This window comes from Mustela erminea, chromosome 14 (assembly GCF_009829155.1).
Source record: "Mustela erminea isolate mMusErm1 chromosome 14, mMusErm1.Pri, whole genome shotgun sequence".
NCBI lineage: Eukaryota > Metazoa > Chordata > Mammalia > Carnivora > Mustelidae > Mustela > Mustela erminea.
The window spans coordinates 76,718,915-76,738,300 of NC_045627.1; positions in this window are offsets into that span (position 1 = coordinate 76,718,915).

Sequence of the window (19,386 nt, forward strand, 5' to 3'; positions counted from 1 at the left end):
CCGATTTATCATTATCTGTTGGCTCCAAATCTACCCCTTATTACAATGCTAAAAGTTGAGGCTGTTATTTGACCATTCAGGTCCTCTTATGCTCCTGGTCCCATAGCAGATAAAGATGAAATCATCCATCCCAATTGCGAGGGGAAACTCCACAATGTGGACGAGGAGACCTGTCTGGAACACAGAGAATTCTCTAGAGTCCTGGATATTTCCATGCTCAATAGTAAAGGTTAATAGAAAACTCTAGTACCCAACAAACAAAAAGCAGGAGGATTAAGGACTCAGACTCTGAAGGAATGAAGGTTTGGATCATTTCACCAGGTAGAGAACCCTGACCATCTAAGATTCTTCCTGAGGTTGGAGGGCTGTGTCTGTCTGGAAGCTCTAGGGGAGAATCTGCTTCTTTGCCTCTTCCATTTACTAAAAGCCACCCACACTCTTCAGCTCATGGCCCCCCTTCCAGAAATATCGTACTCCAACCTCTGCTTTCATCATCAGATCTCCTATTTTGAATAATCTTTATGCCTAGCATGGGGCTTGAACTCACGACCCTGAGATCAAGAGTCACATGCCATACTGATGAAGCCAGCCAGGTGCTCCCATGTCCCTTTTTCTGACTTTGACTTCCCTCTTCTAAGGATGCTTGTGACCACCTTGGGCTTACCCAGATATTCCAGAATAACCTACCCATCTCAAACTCCTTAATTTCATCACATCCACAAGATCCCTTCGCCATGTAAGTTCAAGTTCACAGCTTCCGGGAATGAGAACATGGACATCTTTAGGGGGGGGGCGTCATTTAGCCTGCCATTAAACATTTAAAAAAAAATAATAACATAAAAAAAATGGTCAGGGTATCTGGGTGACTCAGTCGGTTAAGTGTCTACCTTCAGCTCACGTCATGATCCCAGGGTCCTGGGATGGAGACGCACATCAGGCTCCTTCTGCCACTCCCCCTGCTTGTACTCTCTCCCTCTTTCTCTCAAATAAAAAAATAATATAAAATCTTTTTAAAAAGTCCTTGCATTGTCATTGTGTACATCGTATTCCAACATTACAAATGTTATTATAATTATAATAGTGAAAAATTTTAAGTTACCTATTGAATGAAAATATTTGTCTTCTGAGCAAAAGTATCTCTAACTCAGATGTTTGTTATTCTGCTTTACCCTGGGCGAGGAAGGATTCTGGGATCTCAAGCACATTTGTTTCTTCTGCAGAACTGATACCGCTCATTCTTTTCTTAAAATATGCTCACTTTGAGTTGTGCATGGCCCTCCAAGCAGAGTGGAAAAGTTAAAAAAAGAATAAGAAAAGAGAGAAAAATTTGAGCAAGATGCAGAATAGAAAGTGGACAAAAATTCAGAGGCAGTTTGTCAGCATGGCTCCGGAACGGGAGGAGGGAAAGCAAAGACATACCCAAAATATTTGCCATTCTCATAGAACGGAACTGAAGTGACAGGAAGGTGTAAAGTCTGACTTGCAGGGCTCTGGGGGACAGGGAGAGCTTCTTTCATCTGACCACATTTCAAAACAATCCAAAGCAAGTGAGTGTCTCTGAAAGTAAATGGCAAAGGGGATTGATTTTTAAATTACCTTTAAATCATAATATACCACAATTGTAACAGCATTTGGGGTAGTCATCCGGCAGACTACCAGGAACTTTGTGGAGAAGAAAAATCCAGGAAGACATTTCACGAGAACCTCTCATTTATGCATGTCCCTGTTGGATTGAAGCAGTCTGTTGTCCTTAGAGACTGAGTTTTCATCCTAGAAAAGGATTATTTGTGAAAGGTGAACATTTGAAAAGCCTGCCCTGAAAGTCTAGTGGAAAACACGACATTTTATAAATGTTGAAAACCCGTATGTAAAAGATGGCTGGCTGGGGGTAGACTTCAGGATGTTCTGCAACTTTAATAATTGGAAGCTTTAAAAAAAATACCCATTTATTTCTCCAAGCAGGTTGTATTTTTCTCAAAAGGTAGAGGCTTGAATTCAATATAAATTGTCAACATTTATGTTCCGTGTTCTTTCTTCTTTAATGGAAACTGAATCACTTCTGGGTGAATTATCTGAAAATCCATTTGCCAAATGCTAGTTTACAGAAATCCAATACATTCAGTGACAGTTTACCAAATGAACATCTCCAAATTTATTGAATTTACTGATTTATAAAAAAAAAAAATCCTTAAAAATATTTCACTATTATTTCTTACTTTTCAAATGTTAAGTTAACACTAAATTATCCCAAACAAATGAGAAGGGGATTATACAACCCTGCCATATATTAAATGCTGCAAGTGTTTTTTTAAGAGTTTATATTTTTACTTAGTGAGAATGCGAGGGCAAGAGAGATCACAGAGGGAGAAGGAGAAGCAGAAGCAAACTTCCCACTGAGCAGAGAATCTGACGTATAGCTCAATCTTAGGACCATGAGATCAAGTCCTGAGCTGAAAGCAGATGCTTAACCCACTGAGCCACCCAGGTGCCCCAAATTCTGCAAGTTTTATTTCTAGCCACCAAATATTATATACATAGACGTAGGAGCTGTCTGCAGAAAGACTCAGTGTGACAAAAGGAGAATTATTCAACTGAGTGAAAAGAATGCCTAGAAGGAATTAGCACAAAGTACAAAGTACTGTATGGTTAATATTTCAGATTTGAGTTAGCTTAATCATAAACGTGAAACTGTAGAAGAATTAAAAAAGGGGTTAAAAATCCTAAAGAGGGTAAAAATGGAGAAATAAACCAGAAAGTGACAAAAGCAAACACATCACATAATAATTGCAAGCTGCAAATAGTTAAAAATAATAAACATTGATCTGTTGCGTGACATAATGGAGAAAATATCTTGAAAGTGTGAAAACATTAGAAAAATAAAATTATCCTTTAAAAATCTCATTAACAAGAATTAGAAATCAATATAAACATAAAACATTGTTGAAGTATCAGCTATGGCTAATTTTTTACACTAAATGTATTCCTAAAAGACTAGTTTACCCAGGAGTGGTTGACCAGCTGACCATTCCGTAAGACGCTGCTAGGGAGAAGAGACAGAATCAGTCAACCAAAACATCAAGGAATCTTCAAAAGCTGTTAAAACTATCAAATTCAATCTGAGATGCTGCAAAACTGGGCTGATAAAATCCACTACATATTGCTCTAAACTTTATAAATAATTTTTTAAAACAAGGTTCTGGTCAATGGGTAAATTTATTGAACGGGTCACCTCAGTCAGACTGTGATCGAAATCCTCCAGTGGTTTCTCATGGCCTTACAGAAAACCAGACTCTTGACTGGAGTCTCCCTCAGTCTCCCAGGTCTTCCACAGTAAATTCCCATACTTCTCATTGCTAATCTAACCTTCAGCCAGGCATACTGGCTTGTCATGTTCTAAAAATTTCACTTCTATTCTTTCTGACTTCGTGACCTTTGCTCTTGACATCCCTCCTGCCTGGAAGAGTCTTCTTTCATTTCTCATGACTCTCTCCTCATCTCTCCAGTTACAGCCAAAATGTCACCTCTCCAGGTGATCCATGATCACCCTGTATCAAGTGTCTTTCCCCAATTACCCTCCAATTGCCCTCTTCACTTCTTTTTTAAAAAGCCTATCATTATTGAGAACAACTGGGCTTGTTTTTGTCTTTGCTTGCTTATTATCCATGTTCCATAATAGAATGTAAACTCTGTGAGGATTAAAGTTATACCTCAAACTTAGCACCTTTTCCTGACACACTGCAGGTACATCATAAATATTTGCTGAATGAATCAAGGGATAAATATATTTATATTTGAGAACAGGCTTCTTTTCTGTTTAAAAAAATCACTTGGCTGGGTCTTTTAGTTATATGAAAATAGAGCAAGGAAATTTTGGAATGGAGACTTGAGACAAAGGATCGTGGCCAGTCATCCTCATCCATGTCCAAATGATTCGAAGATTCCCTTCCCCCTGGAGGACCATTTCCCCATCTCATGGAAAAGTACTTGACTCTTGAATGCACTGACTACAGGGATTTGGAAGGATCTATAACAGGCTGTCTAGGAAGGGTCCATGGAAGAATGAGTCATCTTGAAGAGTTGTCACTGCAGACAAATCTGTGACAGTGTAGAAGCATGAATCAGCATAAATCATCCAAGGGCTCATCTGGGAATTGTGTCTGCTTGTATATATCAATACCTTCTTTGGGAGGCTTGGTTCCAAAGCATACTTTAAAGACAACAATATTAATCCTTGGAATTGCTTCAGAGGAAGAGATGAAAGGAGTCCCATTACTTTTGCAACCTGTGTGCCCCAGGCAACCTCACTGACTGTTTTCCCTTCCCACTGAACTCTCGTTATTGAAGAAAAGCTAATTAGGAGTCGGAAGAAGGTTAAAGTTCCCCCAAAGACAGCATTTCAAACAGGAAATTGGTGAAAGTTTTCCAAGTTTGACAATAAGAAGGGTTTCGATAGCTATTAAGGTGACCTCAAGTTCCCCTTCAAACAAAATTTTGAGGAAACTGGTGTAAGTATCAATCTATTTTTACTCAATGGACTGAAAGAAAAAAGGGAAAGACTCTAGACAATGTGTTACTGTCCTGGGTAAATCAATACAAATGCTGCTCTTTTTCGAAGGCTTGTGTGGGCTTAATGATCATCCAATCCTGGCCTCAGAATTCAAAGTATATATGTATGTAATTACTGCAAATGTCACTCAGAAGCACTAGTGTAAAATGAAAGATTCAATGAAAAGGCATGTGGCAGGTTCACTACGAATTATCATACACATTATTATCATCTATTCAAATATTTATCTTTTCTGGGGACTATAAGCCCATGGGGATTGGTAATGAGATATTGAGCCTTTTGCCATTAATATTCCATCTCAAATGGAGCCCAGTTTTACAAGAGAAAAAATAAAAAAAACACCACATTGTTGTCATCTCAGTTTTCACTGGCTGCTCTTTGTAAAAGGGTAGGGAGATACTGTCAGAATTGCCTCTGCGGGAAAATTGCAAAGTTGAGGTCAGTTTCCACTCTCGTTTCACTCTTATGTGCCTCTTATTTCCTTAGGGTCTTCCTATTATCCCCCCACATTCCCAAGAGTTTGCAGTGTACAGTGCAAGATAGCCTTTGCTGGGACCTTTACCTTCCTTCCCCTGACCCATCTGAATCTAATCTCTCTGCTCTTGTGAAGACAAAGACACTGAAGGAAAACAATATCCCTGTAGCATGGCTGTTGCTGTGTCCCTCAAAACCTTGGAAATACAGTTGCCTTCTCGGAGTTAAACTGAATGAATTCCTAACGGGTCAGTGCAGAGATTAAAGTACCTTAACAGGACCAAATGGTTCCTGAGGCAGTTAAGAATGGACGTTAATCTGATTAAAAATATTAATATGTTTCTAAATAACGGGGACAGGGGAGGGTTTTGTGAGCCAAGGAGGTAGAAATCACTAGTCAGAGATAAGACTAGCTGTGTCATCTAAGTACAGATTGTAGATGAAGCCCTTCTAATCACCTTCTTATTGTGGTCCTGGGTGGATGTCACCAAATGTCCAAATTGTAAAACTTCTGCCTCCCACCTCCACCATCCACTTATTCCATTCTTTACAAAATGTGTCTGATAACTTGATTTCCACACTTGATCTTAGCCAAAAGCCCAAGAAGCAATTGATAACTTGATTTCCCATGCAGCTTGCCTACATGGAAAAAATGCATTGATCAGACCAACAAAAATATTCAGGATATCTAATGATTATTTTTCATACTAAAAATGTATAAGCAAGTGCCCTGATTATGATAGTGTGGAGCCAGCTTTAGAGGGACGTCACCTCTGGATATCCATGTATGTCTGAGGCTACCAGCTGAGTACAGAAGGAGTGCCTCGATGAGAAATCCCACTGTGGTCCATCGTGAGTGGCAGATAGAAAAATTCGAGAGATAGATGTCACACAGTCTATACTTATAAGAGATATAAATCACACATGGTTATGGGTTGAATTGTGCCCCTTGAAGGTATGTTGAAGCCCTACCCCCAGTACCTCAAAATGTGATCTTACTGGGAAATAGGGTCCTTGTAGATGTTAACTTAATAGGAGGCAATATTGCAATAGGGTAGGACCTTAATCCAACATGACTGGTATTCTTATAAGTAGAGGAAAATTTGGACACAGTCAGAGATACAGAGTGAAGACCACCATGTAAAGATGGAGGCCAAGACTGGAGTGACTCTATCACAAGCAGGGACCATTAGAAGCCAGAAGAAACAAAGAAGGATCCCTCCCCAGAGCCTCCAGCGGGAAGACAGACCTGTTGACACCTTGATTTTGAACTTCTAGAACTGTCAAAGAATAAGTTTCCTTTTTGTAAAGCCACCCAGTTTGTTTGGTAACTTGCTACAACATACCCATTTTTAAGAAAGAGAGTACCTAATGCCTTCAGGAGCCCATGGTGTCTGAAGTGAAGCATTCCGAGAGGAGATAGTCTATCAGAACTGAGGCTGGGTCCAAGGAGAACTATGAGGACAAGAAGGTTTGAGACAGAGAAGTTGATAAAGTCCCCTCTTAGAAGAAGTAAAATCTCAGAGCAACAACTCATCTGAGCTTCCATTTATCGTGACTGGATGGAAGAAGGGAACCAGGAATTGGAACTTAAAAATTCATAATATCTGGAGTGTGTGTGTGTGTGTGTGTGTGTGTGTGTGTGTGTGTGTGTGTAAGTAGCAAGTGAAATCCTTAAGAGCTACAGAAGTAGCAAGAGAGAGTAGATGCGAGGGACTTTGGTCCTGAGATTTGGGTAATTGGGAAACAGTTAGTCCCTCCATCTTTCAAGCCAAAAATCTACCTAGCCTCAATTTCTCCCTTTCCTTCACTTTCTCATCCCCACATATCAGGAAATCCTGGACAGATTACCTCCAGATATATTTCTTTTACCACATCTCTGTCCTTTGCTCACCAGTTCCCTTAGACCCTTGTGCCATCATTTGCCTGGACAAAACAATGACCTTCTAATTGGTCTCCCCACTTTCAGTCTTCCTTCCTTAATCCATTCTGCACTTGATAGCAAGAGTGATCTTCTTAAAACAAAAATCTAGTTATATAATTCCCCTGCTTAAAATCATCCATTCACTGAGAATAAAACCCTAACTTTTTATAATGCCTTATGAAGTATTTTTCTACTGTATCCTCTTTCTGTCTGTCTGTCTCTCTCTCCCTCTCTCTTTCTCTACTATTCCTTGGTTCTAGCTGTACTGTTCTTCCCTCAGTACTTTACCTGGTGCTCTTGCCCACTCTAGGGCCTTTGCACTAACTTTTTAAAACTGGACTCTTCAACCTGCAACAGCATGGCTAGCTATTTCATATCCTCAGTTTCAGCTTAAATGATTCCTTGGAGAGGCCCAGGACTGGAAGTTGAGGGGAGAGTTAGAACCATTTGCTGGGAAGAGGAATTTTTTTTTTTTTCATTTCATTTTATTTTATTTCTTTTCAGTGTTCCAGAATTCATTGTTTATCCACCACACCCAGTGCTCCATGCAATACGTGCCCCTCATTATACCCACCACCAGGCTCACCCAAACTCCCACCCCCGGCCCCTCCCAAACCCTCAGTTTGTTTCTCAGTGTCCACAGTCTCTCATGGTCTGTCTCCCCCTCCAATCTCCCACAACTCACTTCTCCTCTCCATCTCCCAATGTCCTCCGTGTTATTCCTTACGCTCCACAAGTAAGCAAAACCATATGATAATTGACTCTCTCTGCTTGACTTATTTCACTCAGCATAATCTCTTCCAGTCCCGTCCATGTTGATACAAAAGTTGGGTATTTATCCTTTCTCCATTCATTGAATAAATTCAATTCATTCAGTGAATGAATTCTCCATTCATTATGGAGGCATAATACTCCATAGTATATATGGACCATATTTTCTTTATCCATTCGTCTGTTGAAGGGCATCTTGGTTCTTTCCACAATTTGGCGACCGAAGAGGAATTTTTTCAAATGTGCATATGATAGTGAATTTTATGTGTCTACCTGACTGGATCGGAGGATGCTTAGATATCTGGTCAAACATTATTTCTGGACATGCTGAAGAGAGTGTTTCTGGATCAGTTTAGTGTTTATTATTATTGTTATTGTTGTTGTTATTGTTGTTATTACTTTTAAGTGGGCTCCATAGCCAGCGTGGCACTCAACGTGGGGCTGGAACCCATGACCCTGAGATCAAGACCTGACCTGAGATCGAGAGTCGGATAGTTAAACAGCTGAGCCACACAGGGACCCCTGGGTCAGATTTGTATCTGAACTGGCAGACTCAGTAAAGGCCATGACCTCCATAAGGTGACTATGCATCATCCACTCTGTTGAGGACTGAAGAGAACAAAAGTCAGAGGAAGGAGGAATTTCCCCTTTTTCTCTGCCTTGTTTCTGCAGCTGAGATCTCTCTTCTCATCTTCTGCCTAGGATTTACATCATCAGCTCCCCTGGTTCTCAAGACTTCAACCTCAGATTGAATTACAGCACTGGCTTTCCTGGGTCTGCAGCTTGCAGATGGCAGATGGTGGGACTTCTCAGCCTCCATAATTGCGTGAGCTGATTCCTCTTACTAAATCTCCTTTTATATCCTGGTGGTTCTGTTTCTCTGGAGAAGCCAGGCTAATACAATGCAGGAAGGATAATTTCACTCAATATGACAGTAGCTGTATTTGCAATCCAAAATCCTAGGGGGAAATATTATACTTAAATAATGTTCATTGGGGCATTATTTAAATAGCAGGAAAGTTAAATAGTCTCTCGGCTACAAGTGGAGAAAAGGGTCTATTTTTAATAGTCACCATATGGAACTTTTAAAACAATCAAAAGGGATATGGAGAAGCAAATCTCAATGTGATCTTTATCTGTGGTGTTAATCTGTCAATTAGAAGGTCAAATGCATGTGTGCATTTGCATGTGTTTTGTCTTTGCAACTTAATGAAATAACAAATTTGTTTTTGGTTAACGACAATATTGTACAAAACTCCCAATGAAACCTAAAGTTTGAGGTTTCACAAAAAATGCAACTAGATTCAGAAGTTTTCAGAGGCTTTTAGTGGCCCAAATGCGCAGTGACTGCCTCGGCTCGGGGGTGGGGGTGTAGGTTTCAGGACTAGTTTCAGGACTAGTGGCTCTAAGATGGCCTCAGAATGTTCTCCGAATGTGATCTCTGGACCAGCAGAAGCAGCAAACCCTCAAGCCCCATCTCGGACCTAATACATCAGAAATTCTGGAGGGGTCAGTGGGAACGCAGAGACCAGCAATCTGGGTTCTTGCACTTTCTCTAAGTCATTCTGATGCATGCTAACTTTTGAGAATTAGCGGTCAAAGCCCCAGTCTTGTTACCAGTTCTGTTTCCAGAGATCTGCCCAAGGGATGAAATTCTATTCTTAAGCAAAGAAGGTTGTCTCCCTGTGGATGCTGCCCAAGTTGAACAGCCCCACATTACCTTCACCTTGGACATGCCCCAAATCCTGCCAGGAGTGGTGAGATTCTGTGCCCCATACATCCCCAGATTTGGTCAGGGATCCCTTCCGTTCTTCCTCTACTGGGTTTTAGGAGGATGAGAGTCAGTAATAAGTTTGCTTTGCTTTATCCTCGCTCTACAAATGTGTTTCTGGATAAAAAGCCAGTTATTTAGTGACGAGCTGCTTTTGACACCTCCTCTACAAGTAGAAAACTAGTTCTTAGTTTAATGCACTCCCTGTATTAGGACCTGCATGAGCTGGAACAAAACCGGCTCTAGAGTTCCCGTGGCTGAAACAGAGACACATCCCGCTCCTGTTATACTTTGTAACAAAGGAGAGTGCAGAATCCCAGAGGGCAGCAGTCTCTGAGGTTATGGAGTTTGGAAATGACAGACCTCAGACTAGTCCCCCAGGCTTGCGGCTTCTAATTTCATACGGGAATGGCTGTCCTCAATTCAATTCCCCGTTGATTTCCAGACTTCCTCAACTTGGGAACAGGGCCAATGTGAATACTGGGGCAGTTTTATACAGATCAGAGTAGTGCTGCCGGGGGTGCGGGTGGAAAGCACAACCAGAGCCAAGCTCTGACTCCAGGTTTGGGGCAGCTTCTACCAGGAGAGACTCCTTCACGAATTTGGAAGCCCCGCTGGGGACTCTTCCAATCCTGATGTCGGAGCCACACCCGAGACCGATTCGATCAAAACCTCTGAGAATAGGGACTGCCAAGCATGTTTATCCAATAACCTTCATCAGGTGATTCGAATGCACTATCAGTGTGAAGAACCACTGTTCAAAATCATTTCTAAGCTTCCTTTACCATGCTATTTCTTTTTAAATTGTATTTATTTGAGAGAGAAAGCAAGTACAGAGAGGGAGAAGCAGGCTCTTCACTGAGGAGAGAGCCCGATGCAGGGCTTGATCCCTGGACCCTGAGATCATGACCTGAGCCGAAGGCAGATGCTTAACCAACTGAGCCACCCAGGTGGCGATTTTTTTAAAATTGAGGTTCAAGGTGGCATATTGCATTATATCAGTTTCAGGTGTACAACATAATGATTTGCTATTTGTATATATTATAAAGTGGTCACCATAATAGTCTAGTGAACATCCATCACCATACATAGTTACAAAGATTTTTTTTTTGCCTTGATGGGGACCATACTATTATTTAAGTATCTAATCTTAAGCTTGTCATCAAGGAGACACTAGAGATTTGTTCAATAGTTGAAGTTAATATCATCTGGTCATCTCCACACAAAAGAGCCCTGGTTGATGAAATTAAATATTTCATCCAACATTGAGCCATCAATACCATAGTATATTCATAGGAGCTTAACAGTGAAGTCTGTTTCAGGGATAAAGACTATCTCTATTTTTATACCTAAAGACGGACTGCTGGAAACTGAAAAACTGAGCCCCTGATTTTGTAAAGCAACGAGATTTGGGAATCATTGGGGATTAGTTTCTCCTTGTCCTGGCTTTCTAGTCATGGCTCATAAAGTAAGAACTTCCATGATCTTGGAACTATTGGATAGAAGCTTCTGCCTTCCTTCTCTTGCTGACACCGTCCACAGTGGGATTGCTAGAAGAGTGTTGAGCTATTGGCATCGGTCTTTTCTCAACTAGCCTGTCCAGGGATATATACTCTTCACCTCAGATGACAAGCACAAGGGCATCCCTGGCCTCTCGAGGGTCCTCCCTCTGTGTGCGGCTCAGGAAAGAACAGGAAGTCTGACTTAGTCACAGGTGCTGGCAGCCTACTCTAGTCCAGTTTTATTGGCAACAAATTTCATATTTTGATCTTCATTTGACTTCTGGGTCTATCTTTGAACTGAAAGAATAAAGACTAATTAGTCCACTGGAGCAAAAGAAGAAGACTAATTACTCTACTGGAGCCCTAACACGTGAAGCTCCATGACCAAAGTGACCAGCATGACTGTCCTATTTGTGGGGTTTCCAGTGAAGTCGTCCTATAGGGTTGATACCTTCACTAAACCTTATTGCTGCAGCTTTCAATCAAACCAACTGGTTTTGGCTGAGAGGAAAGGTTGATCAGGAGAGTCTAGGAAGTATTGGTCATCCTCACTGTACTCTTGTGTTGATGACCTGAGGCTGATTAATTCAGTAGAAGGCTTCTTTTGTCAGGTTTTGTAATAATTCTAGGATAAACACAGCCAGAATTCAGGATTGGTAGAGTCAGGATTGTAGAGGAATCTTCATAACATTTACAGGCTGAGTTTCATTGTTATTCTTGCTCTGTTGGAAAGATGTAGTTGCTACCATTCTTAGAAAAGGGCTGGTTTACAGAAGTTTTGGGTTTTTTGATAAGGACAACTAATTTAATCTTTTTTGTGCTAAGATATTTCCAGTTATCAAATAAGCTTTTGCTGGCCGAGTAATCTTATAATCATTGCTACCATGGGGCTTAGGGGACTCACTACCCATAAACTAGCAGAATATTAATGAAACTTTGTGCCCAGATCCATAAGGTGAGATTTTTTAAACCATATATAACAAACCTAGATGATCTAGGTACAGAAATAGGTTGAATTAAAGATGTTACCTTGGTTCTGAAAGCCACAAATTGGTATTTAAAATAGCGATTCACTTTTCTTCTTGGGAAACTGACGTGTCTCTAATGCTTAACAGTGGGCTCAAGTTTGGATCTTATGATGGAGTTCAATTTCCTCAGATTTTGAATTCTGAGGACTTCACTCTGAAGAAAATTGAATATTTTCAGCCACAATAATTGGTTAAAAGACATTTCAGGGAAGAGAATATATTGATGGAACTACAGAGTCAAAGATTTAGGTAAATTTATGGGCAAAAGACTCTTTAATGTCTTCGGCGTACATGATTAATAATTTAGAGTCAAATTTAGGGGCACTCCACCTAGAGAGAATTACATTATTCAATTTCTGTTAGGTTATCCCGAAGTGTAAGCAGCAAGCTCATTAAAAATAAATGAGGTAATCAGACAAATTCTATGACTATGCGTGAGCTCCTCATTAATGTTTCACTAGACAGCATTAAGAAAGGACTAAATAGACTGCACTAGATTTGGAAGTAATAAATGGATTTCAAAAGCAAAGCAACTTAATGACCTTCCAGTAAACATGAAGACTTGAACAGAAAGGATGAAGGATTTTGGAAGCCTGTCAGCTACACTTTCTGGCTGCATCTACAATGGAAAACATGCAATGGAGTATAATCAATTAGCTGCTTAATTTGTTGAATCGAGAGGCCAGGTTTCAATATTACTTTGGAGTTTGAAAGCACTGATTGGAGTGTCATTAACAGGTTAAAGTGCCGAGTTCTCCCTTCACTAAGTACTGTTTGACTCCAGCGTGGTTTCTCAAGGGCAACACTATTGACATTTTGGCCTGAATAACTCTCCACCCTAGGGTGTGTGTCCTGTGCTTTGGAGGTTCAGCAGCAACCCTGACCTCTATTCACTAGATGCCAGTAATGTTGCTCAGTCGTGACAACCAAAAATGACTCCAGACATTGCCTGATGTCCCCTGACGTTTATACCCCACACTAGTGACAGGAGGCATACCTGTTACACAGAGGCAGAGAACTCCCAGAATACAAATAGGACCTTTCCAGTCAGAGAGGGAGGTTCGACGCAGCATTAAATGGCAGGATTAACTAGCAATTATTTGGTCAACCTGGATTTCACAGACAATTAAACTAGTTAATTCAGATAAAAATTTCTTCTCCGAGAGTTGACTTACCAGGATAGGCAACAACTCAGTTAGGAATCTAAGTGCTAGGTACGTGTTTTATTTTGGCTTCAAGTTTCCAGCCTAGAAATACCTCAAGTTCAAGGATTAGGACTAAAAAGCAGATGGGTCTGTGCTCATCAGCATGATTCTAGTTCCTGGGCCTTGTTACTGTGCACACACACACATCCGCCTGCAAGGACTCCTTCCGCGGGCTTCTGGTGACCTGGTCCTTGCTCTGCCAGTTGTTCTACATTGCTCTTCTCCTACCCCCTGCCTGCCTAAGCAGACAGATCAGCCCAGCTTGGCTTACCAGATAGTTTGATAATTAAACGTATGTGCTTTAGGGCCAGATAAAATTGTGTTTGTTTTTTTAAAATATTTTTTTAAAAACATTTTATTTATTTATTTGACAGACAGAGATCACAGGTAGGCAGAGAGGCAAGCAGAGAGAGAGGGGGAAGCAGGCTCCCTGCTGAGCAGACAGCCCGATGCAGGGCTCTGTCCCAGGACCCCGAGATCATGACCTGAGTGGAAGGCAGAGGCTTTAACCCACTGAGCCACCCAGGCACCCCCTGTGTTTGGTTTTTGACCCCATGATTTATCAGTCTGTCATCATGAAAAAAAAAAAATGAAGGTCAGTCATAATAATACTCCCCAATTAGGTGTGGCAGTTCCATGAATTGGTTAGGGCATTAATGCTTCTGCCAAAAAGAGAGAGCTGACCACAGTGATAAAATAGAGAAGGGTCAATTTTTCATGTAGAAGTTGAGATAAAGGCAGTCCTGAGCTGGTATGATGCTGGAGGTAGTCATCAGGAACCAATGCACTTCCTTTATTTCTGCTCCGCAATCTTTGGTGACCTGTTTCCAACCACCGGGTTAAAAGACAGCTGTTGGATGATTTCCTCACTCCCGCAGAACGGAAAGGCCAAAAGAGTAAAGGAATTTTTTGGAAAGTGCTTCTCAGTGAGTTATTTTTATTCTTATTGGCCACACAGGTGAGAGACAGGTACCGTTGTCCCCAGGAATTCAAGTCAAATATTTCCTCTTAGAGTTCAGGAAACTCAAATCTTCAACATACAAGGCTGGGTTGCTTTATCTCGAATGATAGAGGTGGGGACACCTACAATAGGGCACACAAACACTGCTGTTATTAGGGGGAAAATAAAGGGAAATGTTACATTCCTTGATCAGTTAATGTCCTCAGCACTTTAAGTGGAACACCCGATAAAAATGTATTTTCATCTATGTGAAAGAAATGCAAATTATTTGACAGTTACTTGAAGTTTAGAATAATTGGGACTTTTTCCTTTTCCCCAGTGCCATTGTAATGCTAGAAGTATAACACTTAATGAGTACTGATACTATTCAACAAAAAGTACCATTTGTTTTATTTTTCTCCAACTATAGAAAGAGAAATCTGTGTCTGTGTATTAATGTTTAATGATTCATTGTCTGATCTCAGGCTTGTATTTTGCCCTTTTGAAAGAAAATGCTAATTAAGTAATGGAATTTCCTAAGTATGTACTACTCAGAATCGTTGTCAATCTGTGTTTTATAAAACATAGAATAAGTGTGGCAGACATCTATCCAAAGTCATTCTCTTCACCACCTAGACTACTTTCTTTCTTCCTTGGTAGCTGAACTCTGATTTTGTTCAAGTATTGACTTTCTCACATACTCCAGCCCAGGAGGGAATCACTGATTCATTACTATAAACCAGTTGTTATAATTCCATTACTCTTGCTAATGATTGGTGTAAGCATGGGCATGTGGTACCCAGTTAGTCAGCTGGGAGTTTCTTCCCTGAAGAGACACAGATGAGAACTTGCCCTTCCCAGGGTTTGGATGTTGTAATGTGAAGACCAATGCAGCCATTTTTTGGCTACAGAGAAGGACATTGTTGATATATTTCTGAATGGCATAACAGAAAGTTGGAAGGTGCCCAGACCTTGATAACATCCCTGAGCTCCTGAAATAACCCTGAACCACCCTAAATTTTTAGGATAAAAATTTACTATTTAAACTCCTTGTTGGTAGGTGTTTTGTTATTTGCATTTTGACTGTTGAATGACATAAGAGACTTTGCTGTGGTCTCTTATGTGCTAGCTGTCTATACAATACGTTGCCCATTGTTTCCTATTAACAGAACCATGATTGTATTCTTAGTAGCAGCTGACCACATTTCCCAGCTTCCCTTGAAGCTAGGGCTCAACTGAGATGTAAACAAATGAATGGGTGTGCCTTCTAGGATTGCTTCCTAACAGGCACTAACTCAGTCCAGATGCTCTTTCTTTTCCCTTTTCTCTTTCCTCCTTTTTCTTGCCAGGAATTTGGATGTAAAGGGTGGTACTCTAATAGCCAAATTGACTCTGGGTAGACTTTAAGGATGAAAGACGCGTACAAACGACGGTGGAGAAGGAAGAAAGAAGGAGCTGTGGTCTCTGATTGAGCATGGAAATGCCCTCCCAGCACGGGACTATCTACCTCTGGACTTTTTCTTGTTTAAAGCCATTCTTATTTGGGATTACTAATATATGCAACCAAAACCAATCCTGACTGTTGCAGCTATTGAACAGAATTAGAAGTGATATTTTTTGGAAGAAATTAAGAGAGAAGGGGGCCTGGGTGGTTCAGTGGATTAAGCCACTGCCTTTGGCTCAGGTCATGACCTCAGGGTCCTGGGATCAGCCCTGCATCAGGCTCTCTGCTCAGCAGGAAGTCTGCTTCCCACCCCCTCCTGCCCCCGCCCACCTATAGACTCTGCCTACAGGTGATCTCTCTCTGTCAAATAAATAAATAAATAAAATCTTTAAAAAAAAAAAAAAGAAAAGAAATTAAGAGAGAAGCAGAGGTCTTCTTTCTAAGAAGACAGATTTTTTTCAGACTTAAAAATTGCCAATGAGTAATTTTGAAAGATCAAAGAGCCTCTCAAATTGTATTTAATATTTCTATTATATATTTTTTACACAATTATCCTAAAAAATATTTTCTTTTGAAGCTGATTGAGAAAGCAAGAAATAGAGACCATTAGAATGCTTGTTACTCTATTTCTGTGAATGCCCAGAAAAGAGTCCAAAGCTGTGTCACCAAATTCATTCAGGCTGCACATTTTTATTGAGTACATAAAATAAGAGAGGCACTTTGTTAGGCACCGTGTGTGTGTGTGTGTGTGTGTGTGTGTGTGTGTGTATGAGAGAGAGAGAGAGAGAGGGGGGACAGAGAAAGATAGAATCAGATGTAGACCATACATTTACAGTTTTTGTTTTCTTTCTTACATCCTTTTCATGTTTCCTGTAAAAAACATTTGCTTTTTAGTCAGAAAAAAAACCTGTAAAATATTTTATTGTTAAAAAAAAATGTAGTTGTTATAAGCAAGGAATTTGGAGCCAAAGTCCTCCACCCATTATGTCCTGGGAATTCTCAGCTTTCTGCATTTCTCTTCCGTGACTGCTTAGAATTCTTTAGTTGGTCAGAGTGGCTTCAGTTGCAGGTTTTGAACCTATTAAAATGCAGATTGAGTGGAACGTCTGTAATTCTTCATCAGGAATACTCATGGTCTTTTAAGAGGTAAATAGTCTTATTCCCTTCCTAGCAATGCTGATTCACTCTCTGGAGTAGAACCAAAGCAGGTGAGTTTTTCCTCCCCGTGTGATGTTGATGTGTACCGTAGGCTGAGAACCATTGCTTTAGATTGGGATCAGTTATTTGAGCCTTTGTATAAATGGGGATCCAAAGACGAGTCTGCTAGGGAATGAGGGGACATACAAGGGCAGCAGCACCTAACACAGAAGGGACAAAGGGCAGTCAGTGTGGGAGAGAAGCACAGAAGCCTCCAACTTCACCCTTCTCCCAGGACCTTGCACTAAGAGTACAAAGAAACAAAATGTATGAAAACATACCCTATAAGTGTTCAACTTATTGAGACAATGAAACAGGGGAACCCTTGTCTTAGAGAGATAGAAGGCAATGAGGAGAAAGAGAAATAGTTTGGATCTTCAGATACACAGCACGAAATCAACTTGAATGTGTCTCTTTTTTGAAGGCTTAAATCAGGACCAGAGTTCAGGAGAGGGTCCCTGGAGACAAATCCAGAGGGTGTTATCCGGGTGTCTCCAGGTATCATTAAAAACGGGGAGATGGTGTTAAACAGAGGACACTGCTTCCTTAGGCGATATAAGGGACCCAGCTGGGGATCATCACAGCTTTAACACAGAGCCAAAGTCTGCTCCAGGGTTTGCATAAATGACTGTCACTATGAATGGCATATACACATGCCAGGATGGGTCCTAATCTCCATCTTTGTTTATCACCTACAAAGGCAGATACGTGTAGGAATCATTTTTCTCCCTCATATCTTGCCAGAACAAAAGAAGATCCATCATCGACCCTAAATAGCCGGTTGTTTATCCTGGTAATTTTTTGAAAGCTCTTAAAGCTCTCTGCATTCCATGGTGTTACAGTAATTTCTTCCTCAATTCTTAATTAGAGTATTACTACTTGAAAAATGGACGTATTTTTATTGCACGTAGAATGATAATAAATCTTATAAATTTAAACCAGGAATCAAAGACCCACTGAATTAGGAGGAAATCAAAGGGCTATAAAATGTATCTCATCATTTTCCCCTGGGCAATCTGATTCTTCCTGTGTCAGCCTCTGCCTGCTTTCTTGTCCTGGTGGGCTGAAGGAGGCGGATATTCAAGATGAGGTATCACGTTCTACATTCCTCATTATACAGATGGAATTTTGATGTTTACAAATGTTTAATGCATCGACGAAGAACAGATCTTTTAAAAAAAAAAACAAAACAAGATTTTATTCATTTCAGAGACTGGGAGATGGGGAGAGAGAGCAGGGGAGAGGGGCAGAGGGGAAAGAATCTTAAGTAGAGTCTGTGCTGAGCACAGACCCCAACGTGGGGCTCCAACCCATGACCCCTGAGATCACGACCCGAGCTGAAGCCAAGAGTCAGACACTTAAACTGTGCCACCCAGGCACCCTGAAAAGACTTTTGTGAAGGTCTTCATTTGTTTATCAGCTTCTAGGACTTATCCTCTTGGATTTAATCAGAAAGATTTATCCAAGTAAAGAATTGTTTTAAAAAAATCAAAATTAAAGGCAACTAAAGAACTTCTTAAGCTAAACATGATGTAAATCAGAATCTCTTGTAGGAATGAAGATGAATTCTTTGGTGCCTGGGTAAGTTTATCTAATTTCCTTTACCTATCCCTGGAAATAAAAGAGAATAACTTCAGAGAAAAGAGGCCACCATCAATTCTATCCAGGAAAGTAAATACCATATTAGGTATTCTTACAGCATAGAGCATTGTAGTATTACTTATAGATGAATATTTCATATTAGCTTCAGGAAAAACTAAAATCCTGCAAGTACCAAGTTAAGTACTTAAAACAATCACAGAAACGCTTTCTTTGTTAAACGCAAGAAAAAAAGACATTGTGTTACATACTTCCAGGGAATACTGGAAATGGTGGTTCGTTCTTTGGAGGAATAAAATGCAGTTTCTCCAAAGACAATTTTTCCCCCACAAAAGAGGAGTGAAGAACAGGCTGTAGTCTTAAAATGAATCATCAAACACTAATACCCAGTTACAGGTTTTATTACTGTAATCACAAAAGGCCAAAGACTAATATCATTTCCTATAACAGCTGCGGCCAGTTAACAACCATTTAGCAAAGACCACGTTCCAAGAACACACACCAAAATAATTGACGTCATCTGCCAAAAGAAATAGTACTCTGCAGTCTCCATCAGCAATCCTGAACCGTGGCAGTTATAAATAACCTCACTTAGCCCACACGGCAGCTTGCGTCTGAGAAGCGAGCTCTGCTCCCCTAGATCGACCTTCGGAATAATGATACCCAGCCTCAATGACACATTAGAAACCAGTGACACACTTTCTTTGTATTTGTTCACCCCAAACTGCCAAGCCTGGCTCTTCCTGAAGCTGCGGATAATTTCTAGTTTTCGAGATGATATCAGGTTAGGTCCTCTTTTTCCCCCCACCCCCACCAAGTAAGTAGGTGTGTTCCTAAGTCACTCTACCTCGTGTTCTGCGTGCCTAGCGCAATGCTGGGTACATGGGTCAGTGACACTGCGGGTTAGTCAGAGTGGGTGTCCGATGCCAAATGATAGGGACCCTACTTTGAATCCTCATTGGCT